We start from the raw sequence: 6,598 nt of genomic DNA, 5'->3' as shown, positions 1-6,598 counted from the left end.
AGCAGCAAATTGTGGTACATCTCGAAGAATCTGGTCCATGAGTCTCTGAAATGTTGCTGGTGCCCCCTGTAGACCAAACGGCATCACCTTGAACTGGTACAAACCAAATGGTGTGGTAAAAGCTGTCAGTTCTTTAGTTTCTTGTGCCAAGGAGAGTTGCCAATATCCTTTGCTCAAGTCAATAGTGCTGATGAACTTTGAATTGCCAACCTTCTCCACCTCGCGGCATAATTTAGCATGTAGTTTCAAACCGTAGCTTCTGACACCACTTGTCACATGCTTGTCAGGAGGCCAAGCAGTCTTGGAGGTGGGACCCAAACTGGTTGAAAGAAGAACATGCTTTGTAGAGTTTTCAGCAGACAAAATTTTAATTTCTTCTTGTGCAGGACATCAACCAAACCACACCAACCAAGAACAATGGCAGACATGTTTCTTAAATAGAGGAGGAACTAAATTGGAAGAAACCATTTTTAAAAAGACTGTTCAGCTTCACAATAAGAAGAAAAGGAAATTTTGGTTTAAACAAACAACTACTTAAGAAATACTTTTACCAATAAATACAGAAACAAATTAATTCAATCCAAACAAATACTCAAACTCAATAAAGAAAATACCATACATCAGATCAACCTCCCCCCTCTTCAATTATCCAATGTTACAGTCCTGTACACACCTGCTTGGAGAGTGAAACAGCAGAGGTGAGTATTTCAAAATATTTTAAATCTTTAATGTCCCTTTTATAAATAAACAAAAAATATATATATATATTAAAGTGAAATCAATTTACCTTTTTACAAAAATAAAAACAAGATGTGGCCAACCAAAGAACCAAAACCCAAACAAATATAAACCAATGTAGAAAACCAGATCCTGTGTTTAGCTGCTACTATGGCCAATATACAATTAACAATGGCTCATTGTTACAATATATATATATATATATATATATATATATTTATTTATATATACATACATATTTTTATATATATATATATATATATATATATATATATATATATATATATATATATATATATATATATATATATATATATATATATATATATATATAGGTATCTATATCTATATAGATATCTATATAGATATCTATAGATATATCTATATATCATGTTGCCATTCAGTACACTGAGTTTTATTAGCATATATTGATTTAACATAGATACCTTGTGCATGTGTATATTTATTGCACCTGTATGTTCTATTCAATGTTCTTTTCATATGAAATACCATGGTTATAATTATTCATAAGTGTGCAGTATCATAACTACATGTCTGACTTTTGTTTAACAAACCAAACAATTAGACAATTCAGGAAGTTATGGTTATTTCAGTACATGCGCCTTTAAAACACAATGTTACGAATGAGCGAGCTGCCTGTGGCAAGATGGCCGCCACGTGCGGACGTCGACCCCCATTGGCCAGCAGCACGGACGAGACATCTAGCCTTTATTATGGATATCTATGGGTGTTACTATATTTGGGCAAAAATGGCCGCTCCCAGACTTAGTGATTGTGACGAAAATGATTGCTTCCATTTGTTTTACTTATTAACGCTAAATATATTAAATCACCGCAATCGTATTAGTTTTAAGTATGAATAACGATCCATTGATTCTCCCTTACTGACCAGACTTTTCCTGTAAAACACACTCACGTATACTACTCTCCATCAGTATCTGAACATTCTATGTATGCAGATTCTGTACCATGAGCTCCCCAACATGCCAGATGCATCAGTTCATGCTCCTTTCTATGCTTGTGGTTTGATTTTATGCTTTTATGCCACTTTTAGCACCACACAGCTCACAAAAATCATAGTTCATTCTTCGCCAAGGTGAGTGTTGGTTCATATGTTTATATTTTTATTTAACCTTTATTTATACAGGTTGTCACATTGAGATCCAATATCCTATTTAAAAGAGAGGTCTGTTTTAATAAAAACAAACAAAATTTAAAAAACAGCAACACAACAAGAAATAAAAATGTTTGACTCGGTGGATAAAAGATCATAAAAAAGAACTATTTACGAGATCTGACCTATATGCAGAGAACCACTCAGAGAACCAGGGAAAAAGTTTAACAGGTTTATTGAGGAGACTGTACAGGAATTGAATCCGGAACTCTGAGAACTGGTGAACCGGAACTGGAAAGTCTGGAGAGGAGATCACAGTGATCAGTTCATGGGCCGTAGGAAAAACTGAATGAGTCTTTAGCACAGTGGAAGCAGGTTCTTGTCCTTCCTTGATCCAGTTGGTGTGGGTTTATCCCGAGAAGAGGGAACTCGTTGGAGAGCGGACAGGTAGACATTCGTTGGATCCTGAGGAGCAATGGAGCGGACTGTCACTTGGATTTCCCATGGGGACTTGAACAGCACGTGTGGAAGTTTTCCCCTGCTCAGTGTGAACTCAGTTAATCCTTCCAGGTAGAGAAGGCAAGGCAACCAGTTACACGGGAAGGCTTCCTGCCGAAAAGGCAAAGACTAAAAACGAAGTTAGCCTCCCAGAGAAACAAAGCCTCAGATTAGACTCACCTAAACTCAGCTTGGCTAGAGTACCCAAAACTGGCAAACACTCTGGCGTCGAGGTAGTGACAGTCCGCCGCTCAAATACTCTTCAGTGATGAACCAACAATTTTTATTTTTTATTTAACCTTTATTTTACCAAGTAGTCACTTGAGATAAAATCTCTTTTTCGAGGGAAACCTGGCCGCAGATGTGCAGGAAGGCCAACGAGAACAGGGCACCACCTGGTGGTGGAGGGAGAATAAAACACACAAACAACCCACACAAACTGGATTCCTAACAAGAACAAGTTTTATAGATATTAGGTGGAGGATAACTGTTGGAGCCAGCCTATCCAAACAACTCAGGAATCTTTAAAAACTCTGGATAAAGTTCATATCAGAGCTGGCTAATGCTGATGAAGCAGCCGCTGCAGAGACAGACATTAGCAGACTGCTCTATAGAGGCAGATGGAAGATCCATAGAAATTGTATCTGATATGTGACGTCACACCCCTTAAGCCCAGAGGGTCTTAGGAGCAAATTCCACCTAAAATGACATATGTGAATTAAAGTAAGTTCAGCTCCCAAACTATAAATTGGAAATACAATAGTTTGTATTTGAATGACATAAAGGCATTGAGGAATATATTTCAGGTGGAACCACTATTTTAGATGTCACCATGTCTGATTTATAGGTTATTAAACAAAGAAAAAAAGAATTTCCAAAATAAACACTGAAAAACAGCATGAAAGCCCATTTAAAACTCTGGATGAACCCTCAGACTTTATAGATCCACATTTTGACTATAACCTAAGCTAATTTGGACTGAATAAGTTGAAGCATGTTTGTTCCACAAAGGTTTTAGTGGGCAGTGTGCTGGAAAGAAATATGATTTTGGCACAATACCAAAAGAACAAAAATCAATTTTTTCCACTCATAAAAGGGAATCTGGTCAGACAAATAAGCTGATTTACTTTTTTAGAGACCTTCTACATGAGTCAAAGCCTTTGCTCCAAAGATTTAGCCGTTGTTTCATTGAAATTTACCAATAATATCACCAAACTGAATAGAAAATAAGAATAACAGAGCAAGCTTATGTAAGGCATGCCTGACACATCACCTGAAATGGTCTCACTATTACCCCCGACCCCTCCTTGTGCCATTAGGGGGCGGGGCTAAAAATTAATACTTGTTGTTGCATTAGTCCCGCAGAGTCACACATGTCAGGTGAAATTTTAAATCTCATTTTATTTGTTTACAGAGCAACAAAACAAAAAGTAATTGTGAAAGAAAATATTTTTGAATTTTTTTTTTAGAAATGTTAAAGCCCCATTTGAAAGCTGAGTGGATGAAACACCATGTGAATGTGTTTTGACCATTTCTATAAATAGATAAACATGAGCATAAATCATATAACATATGAGCTGTGGAGCAAAGAAGAATAGGCAAACATTTCAGTCTTCAATGTTCAAAACTGATGGAGAAAAACACATCAGAGGGAAACTTTAATTATATTGAACGGTGATTCTATGCACTATTAATTCAAGGATTCCTTTAAAGCCGTAGAGAAGCGGCTTTTGCAACCGTTGCATTTCCATATTCTCCTGAGTGGTGCACGACTTTACACGAGTGATTAAAGTGAAAGTGATTGTTCGTTTATCAAGGGTGCGGGGTTATTGTGACGGAAGGTTCACAAGCAAGTTTGGTTGTGTCCGGTTTGTCGGAAGCATCTTGCTAACCAGTTAGCAACTTAGTGCTAGCAGGTTCCTAATGGGAATTCCATTGGGACCAAGTAGCACTAAATTGGTGACTTAGAATCGACGCTGTCAAGGAACGCTATGGACAGCGGAAACATGCAAGAGGAGGAGAGTTTAGTGTCGGAGGATGTGGATGAGTCTCCTCCGTCATCCATTTTTTATTTAGAGGAGGAAAGCGGGGACGAAGATGTTGTGGAAGAGGACGCCAGGGCGGCAGAAGCTTGGTTTGGTGTAGAAGGCTTCCAGCCGTACATGTTTGAGCCCTTGCCTCGCAACGCTGCCAGTTCTGTTAGCTCTACGCCTGCCGAAGACACAGACGTCCATCCCCGTGAACACTGGGACGCAACTCAATGGGAAAGGAAAGGATTCTAATTTCAACCGCTGCGTATATTAGCTGCGACATATGAATCAAGATGCTATGACTGAAAAAATGGTATTGTCAGGTGACCGTTGATGTATGATTGGCCGAATTTAGGTGTTCAGGCTGACGGATAACTAACTGGCCTGCAGAAGATAATGTGGAAAACCCCCCCACAGATTTTAAGACAAGATTTTCTTTTTTTAAATAGAAATTTTCTAAATTTTGGGAAAATATGGTCTGATAAAAAATACATTTATATACATTTTTAAGCCAGAATGATTTGACATTTAAATTTGACTTCCCTACAACTTTAAAGGACAAATGCAGGCCATGCTTTTCAGATTTTAATGATCCAAACAAAATTGAAACCCTAAACCTTTTGCACAATTATGGACTAAATGGTCTAAAATCCCAATAAAAGGTTCTGTGAAAAAAACTGATTCACAAGAAAATTTCTCATCTCTTTTTTAAACAAATTATGCTGAAGAAATGTTTAATTCTAGGCAGCTGAATCCTCAGTGGTTTGATTTATCAATATGTTGACAAATGCCTGATCCATGAGCATGGGGAGCAGAGTGTTGCCAGGAGCCCTCCATGCTCTCCCCCTCTGTCTTTTTTTTTTAATCTCCAGTTTTCTCCTCCCCTCTGTCTCTCTCTGTTTTTCTCCCAACCCTGCTCTCATTCCATCAGGTCCTTCTAACAAACACACCACAGACTCCTTCAGCATGAGCGGGGGATCACAGGCAGAGGAGAAGTGACGGGAGAGCAACATCAGCACCACTGACAAGCATCTCCCTCACTGAGGGACGCAGGGAGACAGGAAAGAGAGGTGGGGAGAAGAGGGCTTCTGAGATAAGTGGGAGAATTAAGTTAGTTGGAGAGACGACCAGTGAGTGAGGGAGACCTGGGAGTCAGATCTGCTTGGGTGGCAGCTGGGAGCTTCTTTTTCTCCTTCTACTTCTTAGCTGGGATCTCTCTCTCTGGCTTCTCTCTTCTCCTTCCTCTCCCGCTCCTTCTCTTCATCTCCTTTGCTCCTTCTTCTCACCCCGACTCTCCTCCCAGCTCCCGCCGTGGGGTCGCAGCTCTCAATCTCCCTCCCCCCCTCCCTGGCTCCCTACCTCCCCCGGGCGCTGCTTGGAGACTCCGGGCTGCTGCGCCGCAGGAGGATGTCTCGGAGGGAGTCTCCACCGCCGCCTCCGCCGCCTCCACAGCTGCTGGGGGGGCAAGGGGGGGACTGCGAGGACCGTCCAGAGCGCACGGAGCCTCTGTCCGACTCTGAGAGGGAGATCATCCAGGACACGTGGGGGCACGTCTACAAGAACTGTGAGGATGTGGGGGTGTCTGTGCTCATCCGGTGAGTGAGGTGGTGACTGTCTCTGGTCTTAAACTGACCTGACTAACTATACCTGCAGTTTGGTGCTGATCTGGTTTGGAAGTCTAGGCTGCAGAAAGTCCAGTTTTCTTCTGGCATCATTGCCTGAAGCCACAGAGAGTCAGCTTTGGTTCCAATACGAGTAAAAATACTGTAAACTAACTAACTCCACTAAATTATTGAGTCTAAACATGTTTGAAGCGAGCTTTCGAGATACCTCTCATGATTTTAGATTTATTTATTTGACAGGGACTGTGTGCATTAACAAGCTTTCCTGCAAAATGCCCCAGAATTAGCAAAAAGGAAATTTTTCATGTTTCCCTGGACTGATCTAAAAATTGTCTACCTAAAAACACAACAGTAAGAATTTTACATTGAAAAACACAAACATATATATAAAAAAAATAAAAATTTAAACTATAACTCCTCAAAACTTGTTTAAAAATACAGAATTAATGTTCGATTGACCACAAATTTTAGGTTAATAACATAGAATAAAACATTCAAAACATTCTCTCTCTCTCTGTATATATCTATCTATATATATATATATATATATATATATATATATATATATATATATA

This window comes from Cyprinodon tularosa, unplaced genomic scaffold (genome assembly GCF_016077235.1).
Source record: "Cyprinodon tularosa strain WSP-4 unplaced genomic scaffold, ASM1607723v1 ctg874, whole genome shotgun sequence".
Lineage (NCBI taxonomy): Eukaryota > Metazoa > Chordata > Actinopteri > Cyprinodontiformes > Cyprinodontidae > Cyprinodon > Cyprinodon tularosa.
This window is presented reverse-complemented; position numbering follows the sequence as displayed.